General features: G+C 39.8%; 1 long non-coding RNA gene across 1 annotated transcript; it reads left to right on the top strand.

Annotated features, from left to right (window-relative positions):
• The first annotated feature begins 18778 nt into the window (after positions 1-18778).
• LOC135292107 (uncharacterized) lies at positions 18779-19293 on the top strand. Its single transcript, XR_010354654.1, has 2 exons — positions 18779-18938; positions 19033-19293. It is a non-coding gene; the product is annotated as an uncharacterized LOC135292107 (long non-coding RNA).
• Positions 19294-20925: the final 1632 nt, after the last annotated feature.

Genomic DNA, 20925 nt, shown 5'->3' with positions numbered 1-20925 from the left:
CCTGAAAAGAAAAAAGGCCTTAACTCTAAAATAAGACTCTGGAAATGATATAATATAAACATGTGCTGACATTAATTACTGTAATATTTATGTATAAAACAGATGGTAGTGCTTTCAAAAACGTGTGAGCAATGATCAGAATGAATTCATTAGGCATTTATACCGCTGTCATGTACTCACATAGGTGTTGCCTTGGACCCTGCTATATGCTAAGGGGCTCTTTCTTTTTAAGTGAGCTTTTACCAAACAGATGGAAAACATTATTAACTACTGTTTTCCTTTCTTGTCAAATATGTTTTGTCTAATCATCACTATAATTACACATCCACATTCTAGTAAATCACGCTGTATAAACATTTAGAACAGAGTGGATTATTAGGGTGAAATGCAAAGTATTCCAGACATTAAAACAAAACAAACATGGACTAGGCTGTGCTGAATAATAACAATTTTTAACATCGAGGACAGACAAAACATAATTTAATAGCTTTGGCTTTTCTTTCTTCCATTTATGCCCCATTATTCTACATACAGTGCATCCTGGGTGCTTTCAAGTGCCTCCCTCCCCTTTCTTTGTGTGAATATTTAAACGAAGCGACAATTTCCTTTATACAGCAGCTTCCTTCCACATCTTGGTGTCACTGTTTTCTTCTTTCCACTTAATACGCAACCACAAAAGCACTCAGGAAGAAAGTGGATGACAATGAAATCTGAGGGCCCTTTGTTTACTGAGATAGCCATGAAATTTCCATTCTAGATGAAGCAAGTGTGTTTGATGAGGGCAACCAACTACCGCAGGACCAGAGCTGCAGTACTCAGCTTTTCCATCTGCAGTGTCAGGTTCAGAATCACAAAATATCAGCAGAACAACTGCCTTTCTGTCAGCCTTGTGACTGCACTCAAAGGCTGCCACAGCCCCTCTTTGGGCCACGGGCACAGCCAGGCAGTGGCTGGCGCGGGTGATTTTTGGCACGGTTCGCACCACGCGGCCGTGCTTGGCCCTACCTGTCCCTGTTTGGCCAAGCCGTGAGTGCAGTGGGGATGGATTTGGTGTAACATCTCTGCTGTAGCTGCCAATATTTCTGCTAGTCATCCTCTGAAGTCAGTGTAAAGAAATGAGCTTTTATGGCACTGGATCAATTGACTGTACTGACAGGGCAGGTTCTGCTCTGGTGCCCACTTCTTGCTGCTTCAAGGCTCTCTGAACTTCTAGGATTTAAAAGGTCCTGCCTGAAACCAATATATTCCTGTAATCCCAAAGGCTTGTGAATATTGCCTTACAGTGTCAGAAAATTGTGTTATTCTTCTGTAGACATCCCAAAAGGTGTTTGTTCAATTGTTACAGACAAAATTCAGATTCCATCAGAGACTGGAAGAACATTTATGGCATCTTATATTTGGTTCCCACTTGGAAAACAACAAATACCTTGGCACTGTATACATTTCCAGGACAATTTTCACATCTTTTCTAAGAGTCAGACTGCATCAATATATTCCTTGTCTAACTTATTTAAATGTTATTGCATCAACTGTTTCTTGCAAGATCAAAAATTTATTATATCTATAGGAACTATGGCCAGACACTAAAATACACAAAAGTTTCATTGAGTTTAGACCTTTTCTTCATAGTGGTACATCCAAAATAGAATTGTGCAGTGTCCTTCTATTTCTGAAAAGACACCATGGCCTGCTGTAGAACTAACAGATTACCAGTGATACTGGTTAAATGAAGTTGACTTATAGGGGAGCTGAAATAGTGAAAAAAGCCCCGCTTTGAAAGACAGGTATAAGTAGTTCCTATGAAAAGCAGATTAACTATGTTTAATGATAAAAGAAAGTCTGTCTGTACAGAATTGATTCAATAGCTTGATCCCTTGGTCTTCTCTGGATCAATAAAAAAAACTATTTAAATTATAAACATGCTGGTGTATTGCTTTTAAAAAAAACCCAACAAAACGGTGTAATTTTCCTTTTTGTATCAATGTTGCTTTTATTACTATTTAAAAATTATTAAGCAGTACAAAGCAATTTTTTTCCTGCTGCACATCAATATCTCTTTATCTACAAACATTTACACAGAATGTTCCAAGTTCATCATGCCTTAGATTTTATCAGCAACATTCTCTTGTTTGGAATTCCATCTGTTGCCTGAGAAAACCAAGAGTACAGAGCTGACTATTTCTACAAGCTGGTTACAAAGTCTGCAAGAAATTGGGAGTGTTAAGGGTTGATTAGTGTCTGCTACAATCAAAAGTTCATGCAAATTGTTGCTGCATCAAAACAGGGTGATCATAAGTAAATCTGTTATACCTTTCCACAGATGCATTATTTTGCAACTTCTTTGGGGCATACCTCAAAAACCAACCTCATCAGCTCTCCTAGGTGGGTGGCAGAGGATTTATCCAGCTTAGTTTTGCTGTGTTGAATGACCCTGCAGTCCTACTATGCCATTAGCTGGCAAGGCAGTAGGTGTTTAATGGTGCTCTTTCAAAGCACATTAAGGCCACCACAACTTTCCTGGCTCAGGAGATGCATTTCCAGCTGCTGCTGCACCCTGCCAATACTGGGCAAGGACTGCCCATGTGTTCACCCTCTGTGTCCAGCACTGCACCAAGGTATGATCACAGAATCATGCAGAATATTGAGTTGGAAGGGGCCCAGAAGGATCACCGAGGTGAGGCTGACCAGATGACAGCTCCCACTTAAGTGCTGGTGCATGGTTAGGATCAGTCTGTTTGCAGTGGCACTGGCAGGGCTGCACCAGAGCACACTCAAACCTTTCAGTAAGCTCTTAAGGACTGCCATGCCTCTTATCTCTGCCAACAGCAATGCAGGGGCCTGGCACATTGTGCCTTCTGCAAAAAGTGGATATTCAAGATGCCTTTGTGAAGAACCACCGAAGTCATGAGAGGAAAGGCTACACAAATCCATGCCACACGAGGGCTCTCTCATGCTAAGAGAAAGACAGGACAAAACCAGATCTCTGGCTGCTGTGAAGACACCTGTTTGCATTGGAACAGGCTGGAGAATTTGCAGAATTATCCTCATGCCACATTTTAAAGCTGACATCAGTGAGCTGTCAAAGCTGTCAAGGGCACTGGGACAGACTGGTAACAGCAGGAACCCATTCCTTACCAGAACATCTTTGACACAAAGTCTACAGCAGAAAGCAAAATCAGCCCTAATCCCTCAGCTGGGCACTCTGACAGGGAAGCCTCCTCTGGTAAGTACTGTTTGTGTATCACATATGGAGCACATAGTCTGTAGACCCTTCTGGAGAACACATCTAGTAGCAATTTTCCTGATATTGTGGGAAAAGGATTTCTAGGATGCTCTTAGACTTTTCTCTTAATTTGATCTGAAGAGGTAACCTGATGATATATAATGGTAAATATTATATGACTGCTGTTCCCTTTTTTTTTTTTTTTTTTTTACTGCTACCTGGATGTTGATGTTTTGAGCAGATTTGAGCCACTAAATAGCCTTTTCAATGTTGAATGTATGTAATGGAGGTATCAGTTTAAAAAGGACTGTGAAAATGCTAGCTGGCTTTTCCTTTCCACAGACTTCTCCTCATTTCTTTCTGTCAGCTGTCAGCCATAGTGAACTCTTCCCACCAAAATGTAGCTGGGGAGGTGGATCAAAGACGATGTGCAGGAAAGAGCTGTTTTGGACACTGCTTCTCAAAGAAAACTAGAGTCCTTAATCACCCAGCCATGTGTTCCTCTCTCACTTTGTCATGAATGACACAAAATCCATATATTCCTCTTTTCAGTGCACCAACTTCAATAATATTACCTTATAATGAAAATACATTAAGAGTTGTGGTAATGAGACATTTTCAGCTTGCTTGTTTAATAGTTGCACTAGTGTCCAACTCAGCAGAGAAGGACAGGGAATTGAGTGTAAAAAGCCTTATCTTCAAATAATCTTACAAATGACATCTATGGCCCAATGGGAGATACTGTGCAAGGTCTTGGGACTCATGAGGATACAAACAGCCTTGACTGAAAACATGCTCAGACAGCACCTTCCTGCATTCATGGCACTTGCTTTACAGCCTGCAGAGTGCAGGTGCTGTGATCAGCTTCTTCCCACACAAATTATGAAGTTTGGAGAACAGAGGCTCCTAGGGACAGGCCTTTGTATTTCCAGTCCTATATAAGGTCTTCTTGTCATTTTACTTTTTGAGTTTTCAGACAGATAGCAAGAAGGAAAACCTGAAGTAAAAGTACTCAGTGCACACACCTCAAATTGGCTAGTTCCTTTCTGTAGGGAGAAGAACCTGGCAAAGTTTATCTGGTAACCAGAATTATCTGAGCAATGAGGGGTCCCACCAGTGGGTGCTGCAAAGGTGAATTTGGCACCCACTTCAGCAGAGTGCCAGTGTTTCACTGCCAGGTAAGCAGCAGAGCCCTTTGCTGCCAGCTGAGGACCTCAAAAGTAGGATTACAGAAAAGGCAAGTGAACTAGAAATTATTTCCATACTATTGTCCAGTCAACGTGCAGTTTCCTAGTATTTTCATTACTATTTTCCTACTCTTCCCACTGCTGATGGACGGGTACCACTGAAAAAACAGTACAAACCCCAATCCTGTTAAGTTTGCTCTATTTGCAAAACTTTGGCAGACTGTCAAATACATTGCTAGAAACTGACAGCTCCAAGAGTACTTTCTGCATGCTAGCCAGCAAGAGATCAATAGCAATGCTAATCATCAAAGCAAACAGAGATCATAGGAGAGCAGTAAAACAAGGGAAACTGTGAGTTTCACCTGTCATTCCTGTTGATTCTGGATTGTTTCCGCTAATAATTCCATAATGCATCATGAATTTCCATAAGGCAGAGGGCCCAGCATGAGCACAAAGAACGTTTGGAATTTTTGCCCATAGGGTTGAATGCTTAATAAAGAGAAAAGATTTGATCTATGGAAATACAGGCTGAGATTGCAGCAGGGGACAATTAGCCATCTGGACTCTGGCATTACAGGTTTTTTGGTAAGCCCCAATGCAGTACAGGGAAGTGTAACCTCCATATGGGAGCAGAAAGTTCCTGTGGCTGCTCCAGCAGCCTCTTCAACTGCTCTTTAGTAACTTCTTAGCATCAGTAAATTGACTCCAAGCTTGTGCTGGTGTGAAACCAGGCACATGTCCTGGCAAATGAGTTCAGAGGTTATCTGTACTTATGCTCTGAGCATGCCACGTGTGCAGGAGTCTACCTCGATTTGCAGACAAAAGGAGATGAACTGCATTACGCAGGGTTAGACTTTCACAGCTGCATTTCAGCATTGCACCAGGGTGTCATGATGCACTGCAGAGACACTGATTTTTCCCAGATGGCAGCCAGTGGGAGAACTGGGAGAAGAGAGACTCCTTATTGCCCCTCAGCAGCCTCCTCCAGCCTCCTGTGCTCAGCATGAAGTTGAGAGCAAAAGGTGAAAGACTCTTAAGTGTTTCTCTGCTGAAAGGACACTTGTCAGGAGATGGGGTTTTTGCCAAGGCTGAGAGGAAGCAACGAGGAAAGAAGTTTCTAGACAGCAATTATAACGCAATCCCAAAGAGCAGACTTCAGACAGCTCAGTTTAGGTCATAGGAAACAATTTATGAACCTATCATGTTCTGTTTTTCACTAGGTGGAATGCTGAGTACATAGACAGTCCATGGTCAGGTTTCTTCACCCCTTGCTGTGATGGCAGGGGATGTGCCAGGCACCCGGGTTTCAGATGAGGCACGTAAAACAAAAAAAAAGGATGATTCTGTTCATACAGTGAAAGGTTCAGGAACTGGGACTAAAAGTCACACTTATAAAAGATAAGGTAGAAAAAAACTACATTGTAATGTTTTTGATAAAAGGATGTAGCACACACTTTACAGAATTAAGAGGAAAACCTCATGTATTTTCACTGAAATATCTTGTGTTGCATTTAATGTGTAAGGAAACGAAAATAACTATGGAAAAAAGGCCATTCAGCCCTTGCTTACCTACTAAGAATTTATTTACAGGCCATGTCTCAGCTCAGACATCTCATCTGTGTCACGATCAACATGCAAGTTGAACCAGCTTTGGAAGAAAAGTGCAAAGTACAAGAGCTCTAAAAAAAATAAACAAAACATAACACTACCGGAAGATGACAATGCTTATTTTACTTGTTATCTATTCCTCAATTTTTCCCTCAAGGGTTCAAAAAGTTCAAGAAATTTCTATGCTTTTAATAATTTTGTAGTCCTGCTGTAGCAGAAAATAATCTGTGATCCTTTACAGAGGCTTATTAGTTCAAACTTTCTGAATTCTGTGTGCCTCCTAATTTAAATATTCAATGTGAAATTCTTCTTCTGATATATTTTAGCAAAACAATAGTTAAGGATCTAGTTCACAGTGGTGAGAAGTATGTGTTCTTACCAAGTCATCCGATTTTATCAGTCTTAGAACAATTTGTATAAAAACTTTTCTTTCTTTCCTTAAACAATCCTGTTTTGATTTGAGTTGTATCAATCTCCACATCACCACTCAGGAAAAATTAAAAGAGACAACAAGCTTAGGGCTGTATATAACCCCTTATAAAAGTAATTTTAAAGCAAGGGAAGATTGTATCACCTGTGGATACATGATCTGCTTGTTATGAACCCCCAGGACACCGCAGTGAGCCCAGCAGAGTATGTGATGTCTGGAGAAGATGTCAACCACTATCCAAAGCTGCTAGTTCCTGTTCCACGTACACAAGGGAATAATTAGGCAATATAATTTTGATGATGTAATGTTTGCAATTTTGTATCCTGTTTCCACAGTGTTGGTGGGTGGAATTCCTAGACTGAAATTACCCTTGAAGTTAATATCTTCCATTTAAAAAGGTTGGTTTCATCAGTTGTCTGCAGAATCTATAACAGTGGTACTCGAAGCAGATGGCTATCCTTTGTTACAAGCCAGATTCTGACTTAGAGGTTCTATTTATGAATCAAAATAGGTCTTTGTGGTACCTATTTGCTTGTATAAACATTTCACAAGTTTTCACAGAAATAAAGCTAAACAAAAATTAATGAAAATTGGTAGAGATAAAAAGTCCTTTTTTTTCTGCTTCATTGGCATAACTAACATGTACAAGCTACTTTAATAGTGGATTTCTATAGAAAAGTTTTTTTCTTATAAAGTTTATCAATTTCCTGGTTTTGCATAACCTGAAATAATCTAAATTCATACTGAGTAGAGACTGCAAGAGTGACTCAAGTGTACCTAAAATTGTGGGGAGACCCCCTCACACCTTTTGGGTTCGTGCTCCTGCCCCTGCACCTGTGCCAGCTCTGCCCATGCAATGCAGTCACAGGGAAGGGAGAGCAACTTGGTGTTCTGACAGAACCCTTCCTTCTGCACAGTTTGTTTTCAGTCAGGAGTTGGAGCTTTCCCACTGCTCGTGGTCAGGAGGCAGTGGGGGCAAGTAGCTGTGAGTGGGGAAAAGGTACCCACCTTCTGCAGCCTCTGGCATGTTCCCTGGGTGCCTGTGCTGAGTTTCAGCAGCTGATAAAGTCAACTTTAGCTTTAGTCAAAACAAGATTGTAGAAGCCTGCAAACTCTTTTCATCATGTTGCAGTCCCTCAGTCAGATACGATTTTTTTTGTATTGACAAGTATATTTCTATCCTGAAAAAGTGCTGCTGAGTATTAATGGATTAGGAAGGAGGCCTTCATTTTGAGAGGTGAGAGAATAATAACATTACGTGCTTCCTAAATTAGAGATTATTATAATCTCAACTTTTGCCCTGGACCTAATCAATCTCTTTTACAAGTTAATAATTAATTTAGTTTTGGCTTTAGAGTCTATAACCCTTTAAAGCCTGTAGTTCCCTGTAATATCCAGGCAGAGCCTGCCAGCTCCTTTAATGGTATATATGAATATCTGAATGACCATGCAGCAGCCTTTTGTTTATAACTGTTGAATCAATAGGATACGTTTGCTAATAGCCACACATCTTAATTTAGCACATATTTATGAGACAATGAAACACTTCTCTAATTTTGTTTATTGAAAGAACAAATAGTGAAACCTGCATTCACCCTGATCCCTCATCCTGGTGGAAGGGCCTTTTCATGGAAGCTGTGGGGAAAAAATGAACCTTTTCTATGTTGCTAGTACAGTCTTGGGGTTACACTGGCTTGTGCAGATAATCTATTGCAGCTCCATGGAATTAGCGAGGGAATGGCTGGCAGACTGGGGCTGTCCTGCTCTCCCTAGTAACAAAAACATCTAGCAGTGTGCCCCTGCACTGTCTGCTCCCAAAGCATAGAGACCATGTACAATCTCCTTTTGCTGTTCCTTAGATGGCACAGGCAGCATAGCAGGATTGTGCCTTTAGCTTGGATTAAGGTAGAGGTAGGACCTGGCTGAATTTGACTGGAATATGATCTTAGCAGGCAATGCAACTTTAGAATAAAAGGAAGCTATGAAGCTGTGGACAGTAGTGCTTATGTCTGTAATATGGAATTGCCCTTCCCATGTCAGCCAGTCTGTGGATCTGCTCTGTCTTTTAAGGATCTAAAGGTCAAAAGGAAGTTTTCTAATATCACCTTTCTTTGTTTTTGTAGTCCTTGTAAGACACAATGCAGCACAGAGAGCTACAGTTTCACACTGCTTCTACCTCACAGTATGGTTCTATAGCAATGTCTAGCTCTTTCATGATGCTTTCCATCACTAGAAATGTTCTGTAAAGGAGCTTATTTTCTTGTACTGAATTTACAGATGGAGAAAGGAAGGTAACAATAATATAAATATATAATTTAATTTTTATAGGTCATCCAACTAACTGCCTCAAAATTGCACCCTGGTCACCAAGTCACCATGGTGTGATCTAACTACAAAACAGAGCTTTGCCTCTGTGTACTCAGAGTGGTACACCTGTTGTTTGTATGGGAAGTCGTACATCATGAAACTTCCTGTAGCCATGCCCAGGGAGACATTGTTTACCTTGAACACAAAGGACAACATAATAAGCTCTAAGCAATTTTAAGAGCTGTTAGCTTGTACATGTATATAAAAGGTACCAGTACAGAGCCTGTGCTTCTTTATTTGGTCAAAAATTAGGCCATTGCTAAGATTTCAAGGCAGGAGGAATTTCTGATCTATTCAGATGCTTCTATGTGGCTGAAAAATGTCCTCTGGTTTCCTGACTAGCCTTCTCTCTTCTGTCTATCTTCCACAAATTAATCTCCACAGCCACTCTTGTATCCTGACCTCAGGTCACAGCTCTCCACTTTTTCCAAGATCCCTTCATCAAGGTCAACTCTGTCCCTGAGAACAGCTCTACACTAACTCTTTACCATGTTCATATTTCTTTGCACAAAGATTCTGACATTTTCTGATAAATTACATCATCCTTCCTAGAAGAGTACAGGGAAATATTGGAGTATCTCAAATAGCTTAAGATGCTGACTGTTGGTTGTCATCAATAAATTAGTCTCCAGCCATTTCTGCCTACCCAAGTCCATGAATACATCCTGAATGCAGAACATTACATAAAAATGTATAGCCCTGAACATTGTCCACTCAACACAACACACCAAATCAAATGAAATTAATAAAAACTTACAGAAAATATATTCTTGCAATTGCTTGTTCAGTGAGTCTTAAAAACCTAAGCAATGTAAGGTGATGCACAAAGAAATCACAATTGAGATCAAATTAAAAAATACGGAAGAGACAAAACCAACAGAAGACTAAAAACACCCAGCAATTCTGTTCAAGAAATCACTGCAGAGTGTGAAGGAAGCAAACCTTTATGAACTAGTTCTGATTACACAGAAATTACCACGAGATTGTAATTTGCAGGATCAGCACCAAACCCTGTATAACTGGGTAGTGAATGAAAACAAGACATCTGGTACTGAACTGGTGGCAGTTCACATCTTGTCATGCTCAATGTCTGCATTCAGATATTGTGACATGTATAGATTCAAAATAACAAAAGCTCATGGTTAAATAGCTCTATAAAAAGTTACCAGGTTCCTGGAAGGCAATTTAACATCAAAGGTTGTTTGCTCCTATAGGAAGAAAAATCAAACAGTTTCTTAGTACCATCTGAGGAATTTCTCTAATAGCACAAACTACACTTTCATATAAATACACTGAAACAGAGTGTAAAGCTCAGAAATTATCTGCAAGTAAAAAAAGTCTAGATGAACTTTATGGTGCTGACATTTCAGTGAAGATGAGTTTAATTTCACTGTTCTTAACGGGAGCTGAGAAAAAACTAAAACATGAAGTGATCATAAGTGTTTATACTCAGCAATGAAGATGAAAAAGCACCTCTGAGTTATCTGCTATTAACTAATAACACTCTGGACATGAAACCTCTGGAAAAACCAACAGCCAAACAAACTCAAAAGTTCATGGAGGTACAGATCCCTGACTGCCCATGGAAATGGCAAATAATATATTTGCTGAAATGCAATAAAAATAGGTATTTGTGCATTGTCAAGTATTAGTCAAGACAATATTAGTCAATATTGTATTGACAGTATTAGTACTGTCAATACAATATTGACAGTATTAGTCAATACACAGGTATTGCATCTTGAAAAACAATTTTGCTTGAAGGTGCACAGATTACTCAAAGGCCACTGAAAACAGGAAATTATTGTTATCACGAGACTTCAGAATAGAAGTGAACATACCATGCCTCACCAACTCAAATAGCAATGGAGGTGATTTAAAACTGTATTATCTTGTCAAAACAACTGTGAATGCAAAGGATTCTCAAGATCAAAGGATCAAATATATATGAGATCTGCAAAAGTGCTTCCAAAGTTCAGTGCCCTTCTAATACCTGGGGTGGAAAGCTCAAGTGACAAATGTAAACCAAAGGCTTTAAAGTCCTTAGCAAATACTAAGTATCACTTAATAATTGAAATGTCTGTGGGAAAAACTACTTTGACACAATGGATGGCAGATGATTAAACAAATGATGGATAAACTGCTCTAGTAGTCTATCCAAAGACTCAATGACAGATCTGAAACCTGTAACTTCATTCAGGTTACTGGACGCTCCATAAACAGAGTTGAGCAGACGAAACCAGAGAATCAAGGGGAAGTATTACAGTGATGCAGGAAACCCAGTGGAAAAATAATCTTTTCAAACTCATGGGAAAAAACCCAAAATGCTATGTGTAATTATATATATTGTATAACAGAGGAGGATTAGGAGAAAGACAAGGAATAATACACTCATGCCAGGAAAATGCAGTCATCTAATTCAAACTCCTGATCCAGAAGAAAATATTTTGGTTTATTTGCAAGTGTTTTAGCTTACAGGTTGTCATGAGGAGATGACAGCAGATTATACTTAATGTTGTTATGCAGGACATGTGGCCTGATCACTATCATAAGACAGATATCACCACAAAAAACTGTTATGTTGTAGGAATAATTCCTGTCGGAATAAGTAGGGATAGTTTTCTCTTCCAGCAATTTCAAAGCCTGTGATTTTGCAGAAATGAATACAGTTGGGCCCTGTTCTAATGAAAATCTCCAGGTATTCATGCAGTAGAAATATAGGAATAACAGGAAATCAGTACCTCATCTTGATATTAAGGAGATTTACTCATTTACTGGCACCATTTCGTATCAGATGAGAAATAAGAAAAAAGATTATGAACATGAGCTGTAGATTCCCATTGCAATTTTTGTAACAGTAGAAGGGTATTATTAGCATCGCTACATTTTGACTGTGTCCACCTATGTTTTGGCTTCGGTTTCAAATGGAGATTGTGTTTTGCCTTGCTTTGTCTTCTAAACTGGTCTTCAGGGTTGATGTGTCCCGCAGATTCTGGCTTCCACCCCAAAGAGCTTTACTTCAGTGGATGCCAAAGATCCTCCTACAAATTTTACAGATAACACTGATGCCTCAGGTTTTAGTTTTTATGTTTTTCAGATTCTGTGGTACTTTAGTGTGTAGTTCTGAGCTTCATGTTAAGGGATAGTAAGCTCTCTTCACAGAGTAGGTATACAAAATAATTCCTTCTCTAGCTAGGGACCAAGGACAAATGACCCAAATCTCAGGTCCAAGAGCATAAATAGTGTGGACTGAAGAGACAAGAACAGGAAGGATGGGACTTCATAGCCTGGAGCTGTGGTTGGACAATTAACTCCAGTATGCTGGTGGATCAGAACTTATAGAGGTGAGGGACCTTGTGACCGGTCATCCATTTTGTGACCATTTTGGGATCATCTTGGGTGTAGCCCTGGCTGGGCTCTTGTACTGCCCAAAGTGTATCCATTGAAGCCTTTTAATGAACACCTACTTTACTCTTTAACTCTGTCTAGCCTCTGTTCCAGGTCAGCCTTCACAAGACATCAGTTCTGGTGACTGTGGTGGGACAGAAGGCATCTGAAAAACCCCTGGACCAGAGCCAGAGGAACATCCAGCTCCTTAGGAGAAAGGGATTATACAAATACATTATATAATCACTGTAATTTTTTATTATAGACTTGATAGCAGTAAGAACTGCCTACTGCATCTCTTCTTGAAAGGGAGGTACAACTGATTATCAGCATGTCTCAACAGAATGTTTCAAAATATTAGCATACTTTAAATGCAAGAGAAACCTGATGAAAGTGCAGAAGAGCTCCTCAAACACACTACTGCAAATCCTTCCCAAACTCTGATAGTGCAATTTTTATAAGGGAAGACCTAATGATGCACTGTGTTTGTTATCATGCTGCCATGGCCACCTAGTAAGGAACATGCCTCAACCAAAGTCAAATTACACAAAACTTGGCATAAGTCCTCTGTTGGACAAAAAACCAAGGGTCCTCTGCCAAGTGTGTTGGTGGATGAAATAAACATTGATCATGAAGGAGAAAAGAATATCACATTCTTCTGCTGAAATTCTTTCTAATGCCCATGCATTCACAGTGAAGCCCAAACTTAGAAGGTACTCTATCTGCTGGGAATATTTCCAGAGACAGCCCCACCTCTTCCAAATGGCCATTCCACTGCCTCCCTTTGCCACATTCCCCATGTGCCATAAAGGAATTCTTATGTGGCTTCTCTCTCAGGTTTGTAAGTTCCTATCTTATCAGCTGTCTTGAGTGTTAGAGCAACCTTTGAGCCACATGGTTATTATGCATATTAGTATTAAGACTTGATTGGAAACTGATTACTTAACAGGCCCACAACAACCATGTAGGATTAGAAGTGTGCAATGGATTGCCTGACCAAGGTGACTGCAGGGACAATGAAGTGAAGAGCTTCTCAGCCATGTGGAGAGGACAAGAAACTCAAATAATAATGAAAACTTCTGTTAGCTCTAAAATATAATGTCTGGACATGGTCCTAGGAATAAAGGTTTAGATTTAAAAAATATATTTCTTCCCTTGTTGGGAATGACTGGTTTAGATCACTTAAAAAATTGACATCAAAGGAACTAGAAAAAGCAGGTTTAATAAAAATTTAATGAAAACACTACTTCATGGAGTTCAGTTGCAAGGTTCAGTCTATTACTTGCTACAGAGATGGAACATACAAAGGAAAAGTAGATTATAATCAATTTAGAATGGTTTACATGGAGACCAGAGATGCAAAAGGATAAAGGAGACACTGAATCATGAGGTTCAGAGGGGACCCCTTGCTTCCTAAACTCCTGATGCAGTCTAAGTATAGCTAGGTTCAATCTTAGTCTCAGATTGGGTAAGTGGTTTATATTTAAAGGCTTTAGCAGCACTTAATCAAAGATTAATTGAATGTTTACCAAGTGACTCAGTAGGATTTACTACAGCCACAACAGTGACTTTATTACAGATCTGAGATGGCAATATTCATACTATACTTGCTATAGGATATTTAAATCAATTCACACACACATGTACCCAGGCACAAATATATATATATAAGGATATAACTGTTAAAACTTATTTTTTAAATACTCACATCAAATGCATTGTTATTTCTCAGTGGGCAAGGGTTGAGCCTTGAGGAGTGGTTGGGAGTATCAGCCCAGGACCTGTCCTTGGCTTTCAGTGGCAGTGCTCTGAGTCTTGTAAACGTGAGAGTGGTGAGCTCAGAGATGTGTCCCACTCCAAGGGAGATGCTGGCAGCAACCACTGCACTTCAGGAGAGCTCAAAGGGTGTCCCCTAGAACACTGTTTATAGGCTCCCCAAAAAAATGTGCTTTAGTTATCAGTAAATTTCCATCCTGGCCTCAATATAGGTCAATAATTACTGTAATATTCAAAAGTCCAGTCACAATGGTACCATTCCACTCAGGCTACAAATTGGGTACAAATCAGAATGACCCAAGGCTATCATGGGGTGATGGATTATGTCTTTGTCCCCACTGTGCTCAGGCAACAGGAGTACCTGGTATGATCAGTGCTGTCCCAGCCTCAGCCCTGTAAGAGTTCCTGCTGTGGTCAATGGACTCTTCTCACAACTCACAAAAGCTGAGGCCTAATGAGAATTCCTGAGATCACTGAGCAGCCCCAAGGTGGGAGAAAGGGAATGCACCACCACATCTCTAAACAGATAGTCAGCACAAGAGGAAATACAACTATTGATATTGGCCTGGATGATGGGAACAGAATCATAGAATCATAAAATGTCCTGAGTTGGAAGGGACCCACAGTTGAAATGTAACTATGAAAAAGTCTTAGAATAACACTTGTATTCAGTAGTTGTGCAGAAATAATAAATTGAGGAAAATCCTGCATCCAAAGAAACCACTAAAACTCCAATGAAGAGCACTTTAAAGGTGCTAAAGAGTAGAATGGAGGTGAAATGCAGATTATATTAAGGACACCATACTTGAAGTTCAGAGTATCTGTAAGCAACCTGTCAGTAGCAGTTTTTGAATTATTGAAAAGGCCAACATGAGTAAAGAGCAAGACAAAGGAGAGTTTTGAATCCTTCATGGCATTTCTTGTGGCTGTTTAGCCTGGAGAACAGATAGCTCACAGTGAATCTTGTCAATATGGATTGACACCTGATGGAAGGGGAGTAAAGAAGATAGAGCCACACCCCCCTCAGCAGTATCCAGTGACAAGTGGCAACGAGCACAATTAAAATGCAAGAAATTCTCTCGTTCTCTTTAAAAAATATTGTAAAAGTGCATTTGTGATGAAGAGCACTGACCTGGCTGTTACCCCCCCAGAATGAATGGGAGGGCAGGACTTCAAACAGACAAATGTAGGAGTAAAAGGATTGGAATAAATAGGCAAAGGAAGGATTTAGGAAACATTATAATGTACAGATCTATGAAAATTTAGCTCAGGGATAATTGGTAACCATTAAAACAAACAGACTGTTAGAAAATACTAAAAAACTCTCATAGAATAAACATCTTATTTTCAGCCCTAAGGGTTGTAATTTTTTTCTGTACTTTCTCTAGTTTAGTCTTCTCATCTGAAAAATGATACCTCGGGAAAGCAAATGTACAGCAAAGTGAAAAGATGATAATTAAAGTTTTAATGGCTTCCATATGAGGAACAATTAAACAGATCATGATTCTTCTGGCTAAAAAAATTAGAACTATGGGAGGATATGTGGAGATCTACAAAATCATGTGTAGTATAGACTAAGCAAATAGACAGTTCCTCACAGTTGTGCCTAATCTGAGAATGGAAATCAAATGAAGGCAATAGGCAGAAAGAATAAAACAAAAATAAAGATTTTTATGTAGTTAATTTGTGCAACTCTGTCACAGAAGGCTCTTTGTGTTCTTTTGGGTTAAAAATACCTAGATGAGAAATTACTTTCTATGAAGAGAAATACTGCTATTCCTTAGTAGAAATACAGCTATTATATATGAAGACACCATCACAATGGGCTCAAAAAGGCCTGGGTCACAAGCTTCTCCAGTCTGCAGTAACATTTTTGGCAAGTGCTATTTCATGCTTGTCCTGTCTGTATGCTGTTGCCTAAGCAAAACTACTATCACTGCTGACAGATGGACTTTGCTCTGACCTGATAAAACTGTTGCCATAGTAGGCCCTGATTTGCCCCCATATGAATTTATATTTCAGTGTGCATTTCTTTCAAAGATCATTGTAGATTTAATACAAATTGATTTTTAGCTTACTTGGCAATCCCTGCCTTGACATTATGTCTCTGTCCTTTGCCCACCAGATTCTCTGATTTACCAGAATTGCTTCACACAGTGTTGTGCAAAGAGCAGCATTCTGATGGCAGAGGTTAGTCAATCCACCCTGCCCCACTCTCACAGCTAATCCTGCAGGCGCGTGCGCTCTAATGCTGGATGAGGTATGTTATCCCTTCAGGGGATTACGGATAAGACAGGCTCACAGCAGGGAAGGGGTTATTCCTTCCCTTCCCCCTTAACACTAGCCATATCAAGTACTGAAAGCAACTGGAAAAGGAGAAATAAATTCTTTATTAAATACAAACTCATTCCATTCCATACTTCCCCCCCTTGAAATGATAATTTGAAGTATACTCTCTTTGAAAGAGTTCTTTCAGAACAGCTGCTTTCTGAGAAGGAACCTGGGTTGTTTTGTTTGTGAGAAATACAGACCTTGCTTAAGCAGGAAGGTACTGCACACAGATGCATGGCTACTTCGTCTTCTTTAGCAGGTTTAGTGTATTCATAAAATCCATCTTTAGCTGTCCTCCAACACAGGAAATACAAAGAAAATCCTAGAGTGCCTTTTGAAAAACTGAGGCACCAATGTGGAAATAGTAAGATTTGGACATGTATTAGTTGATTTTATTTCATTAAGACTGAGAGAAAACACTTCAATCAACTTGGTCTGTCAGATAATCTCTGATTTCTGGTTGAGGGGATTGATTTGTTCACAGATGACACCAAGCTGGGTGGGAGTGTTGTTGTGGTGGAGGGCAGGATGGCTCTATTGGGAGATCTGGACAGGCTGTGACATGGCCTCAAGCTGTGCCAGGGAATGTTTAGGTTGGACATAATGAGAATTTTTTTCACAGAAAGGGTTATTAAACACTGGAATGGGCTGCCCAGGGCAGTGGTGGAGTCCCTGTCCCTGAAGGTGTTTAAGGAAGACTGGATGTAGCACTCAATCACATGGTCTACTTGATGAGGTGGTGATCACTCAAAGGTTGGACTCAATGATCTCAGAGGTCTTTTCCACTGTAAGCAATCCTGTCATCTGAGTGGTAAATATATTATATATTGTGCTCCACTGGATACAACTACACTCGCTGTGAAAAAAGACAAATTGACAGCACTCACAGTTCAGTGTGTTCAGGAAGTGCACCTGAAAAGCAACTGTGGGAAAACTCTAACATCCAAACTTTGCTGCTCTTACTGTGTCCTTTGAAACCTGTTGTCTCACCCTTTTCGTTGTTGATGCAGTAGATGATAGAGTCACTTCAAATAGCAAAGCTGTTTTCTTAATTGTATAAAATGTAATCAATGTTTTGTAAGGAATCCAGCATTTCTAAAGAGTAATCTACTCTCTCGTTATTTACGATTGCAACGGTTGCTTTAGAGACATTTAAAAAATAGTATTTAGATCTTCCAGTACTAAAAGCTGTCCTTGGTATAGGGTTCATTACATAATACAGAAAGATAAATTGTTTTAAGATCACTGCTTGCATTACATGGGATAAAACAATTAGCCAATTTATCTGAACAAAATTTTATGTAAGTAGGAGGTGGCTAGCCTTTGTCATCATTTTCCAGCACAGAAGTAAGATGTGGTATCTCATAAGTTACACCTTGTATCTAGCAAAATAAAACTGCAAAGCATGCAATCAAGTTTTTCATGTTATTTCCAGCAATCACAGTATTCTATCACAAAATCAGCAATCTATTCATGATCATTATGGAAGTCTCAGTTAATGATCTTCAGAATATATGTTGGTTTCCTCTGAAAAATACTGGCATATCATTCTTATATACAACCATGGCTCTTTGAGTGGCTGAAACAATATTTTTCTTGTTGTTCTTCCCCAAATAGCCGATTTGTGTCACAGCACCAATGCTTTTTTAAACTGTGTTGATTATAAGCAGTGTTTTTTAATTGCCCAGAGCTAATGTGCTTATAGTCTTAAATCTCCCTTTGTGTTCACAGAAACCAAGCAGACACTGAGAAGATCAACAGATGGGAGTGCCCAGCTCTGGCTGCTGTTGAAAGGGGGAGAGAAAGATAATTATGTAGTTTCTTCATAAAAATAGGCTGGATTCTTTAGAAAAGGAGTGGCAAGACATAGCAGAGTCATTTACATTGCAGTGTGGTCTCAAGAGGAATCCTGCCCAGAGTTCTGGGACTGCTGCAGCACTTTCACTCCTTGCTTTTATTCATTGAATGTGAAATCATATACATGTGCTGAGTGTGTTTAAGCATGTCACACAGAGAAGGAACCTGCCTTAATATGACACATATAGTGCCAGTTTTACAAACCTTGCAAATTACTTCATGAAGCAGCAAAAAAGAATGAGCGTGTGAATGTATGTCATCTCTGCTGGGTGGGACTGGTGAGTTTAGCAATCATGCTTGTTTCATTGTGAATCATAACTCCTGACTCACTGCCACAACAACATATGGGTCAGCCTCACAATGTGGAATTGGGACAGCAGGATTAGTCTTTGCAGCAGTAGATTGCTGTCAACTTCTCTCTGAAGTACTTGAGCTTCTCAGCTTCTGCTCCACATTGTGCATGACTGGCCTGAGAAAATCTTTGAGAGTGTCAATGAATTAAAGACTTTGTCACCTCAAGAGGTGCAGGTGCCTGAGACTTGTGTGTACCTAGACAGCCTAAACAGAACCTATACGTTTCAAGGTGTGTTTTCACTTGTGATGGCATAGAGAGACAGGAGGACAGCCATGTAGTTAAGGGGATACTCTCCCATCATAAATTTCAAGCTCATGCTAAACAAAGCAGTGCTGGCAGCTTAGCTCCCTTGACCCACTGCTGTTTCTGCAGTCTTCTAATAACAAATACCATCATCCCCATATTGAAGCTGTGGAAGTAAGGCAGATGGTTGAAGTGAACTTACCAAAGGCTCCCAGGTGTCTTTCAGACACAGAATGAGACTGAGGGAGCTCTTTGTTGTTTATTCCAGGTTGTCTCTCATGGTAATGGCTGATTATTACTGACACACTCATCTCTGTTGCCAAGGTTACCCTGCAGCTGGTAGAGCAGGAACAAACTGGATGGAGATCCGTCTCACCTTTACTTGCTCTCAGTGCCTGCATAAGGGCACTGCACTGTGCAACTGCTCTACAGTCCCCTGAGGGTACATGAAATGCAATGGTCCTTTCTTTACTGATCCCAGCCCTGAGGGAGTGACAATAAATAGTTTCCCCTCTGTTTTCATGTCAAAGATATAGCCAAGTCTGTAATACAGTGGACAGGGAATTGTAATGGTGAGAGTACATGATATCATCATGATCAAGATGTCCTTCCTTTGTCACATCCCTGAAGCAATCCAAAGCTCAGGAACACTCATCACAGACATTTGCACAAGCTGAGATGGACCTGACATTTCTCTAGTCTGAGCCCTGTATCAAACGAGGAACCAGGCAGGCTTCATGCAAGACTGTAAAGTGTGAGGGGAAGTTCTGAAGTGCAAAGTTGATCTCTGTCTGTCTGTCTCTGTCTCCCCATAGCAGTGACATGCCTTGGAATAAGTTATGCTAGTTTTCCACCATCAGACTGCTTCCCTTAGTGGTGTATCTAGACTAAGGAAAGTATATATGCATAATTATTTATAAATATTATCTCCAGACAAATTGATCTGCTCTGTCCCATTTTGTCAGAGAAGCAGAGATCACTGAGAAGAAATCAAGAGGAAACAGCATAGCATTACAAAAATAAAATCTCCAGTATTCTTCTAGGAAGACTGATTATCAGGCAGGTCTAACCACAATGCTATGGCTTGACCCTGCCACATCTGAGGTCAGGATCAAATGGGACAATAAACAATAAAAAGAGAAACCCTCTCAGACTTATTCAAGGGATTGGGCTAGTTGTTAGGAGTAAACAAGGACTCCTGAAGAGTACTGAAAAGCAGACAAGGAAAAAGACAGGCACTCCTGAATTACAGCATGTTAGATGTCTGTCCCAGTTCAGAGATGGCTTCAATGAAGAAACTATACAAAAATTTGTTGAAAGATGTTCTGATCATTGTACATCTTTCAATGAATAAATAATATTCTTGTTTTGAAGGACTGAGACACCTTAATTATCCAATAGCTCGTTCCTACAACAGGCCTGGTTTTCCAGAAGTAAAACAGATATGCAGACAGCAAACAGGCTGACTGCAGCACTCAGATCCAGTCTCAAAGTGAGAGACTACATAGTTCCAACATAGAGACTACATGTAGGAGGACAACCTGGAGAAATACCCGTTCTCAGAGGACATGCCTAAGAAGGTCTAAAACATAATATCCATGAGTTACAGAATTGTTCATTTAAGTCATGCTTTTTTTTTTTTTTTTTGGTTTGTTTTTGCGTATGCTCATCATTAAAGTCAAAGATCTGAATGCCATCCTGACCAACCCTTCATTATGAGTGAGGTATAGTATTATGATCTGAATCAGGATTAATGTCCACATTGAGTAGTTTAATTCTATGGCTGCACTGGGAAAAAAATCTAATCACAGAATACAAATACTCTCTGACTTCAAGACATTCAGTAGCCTTAGTGGAATACTTTGCTCTTTGGATATGCCTTCCAAATTCAAATCCTCAGCCTGATCCATGCTAAGACCCCAGAATTCCTGTACGCTTCAACAAAAACTAGAGAGTATAGACATTCTGCTTTCTTGCATGACTCCAAAACACAATCCAGACTACGAAAACTGTCACACCTTCAACAAATTTTAGATTTTTCATTACAAACAGGCACAGTGGTGTTGTAAACACAGCCAGCTGTTTGCACATTTAATTATAGAATATGTTTCCATAGTTTAATAGGATAATTACTGTTATTGTGCTCATCCTGGGAGTTATT

This window comes from Passer domesticus, chromosome 1 (assembly GCF_036417665.1).
Source record: "Passer domesticus isolate bPasDom1 chromosome 1, bPasDom1.hap1, whole genome shotgun sequence".
In the NCBI taxonomy this organism is placed as follows: Eukaryota; Metazoa; Chordata; class Aves; order Passeriformes; family Passeridae; genus Passer; species Passer domesticus.
This window is presented reverse-complemented; position numbering and strand designations above follow the sequence as displayed.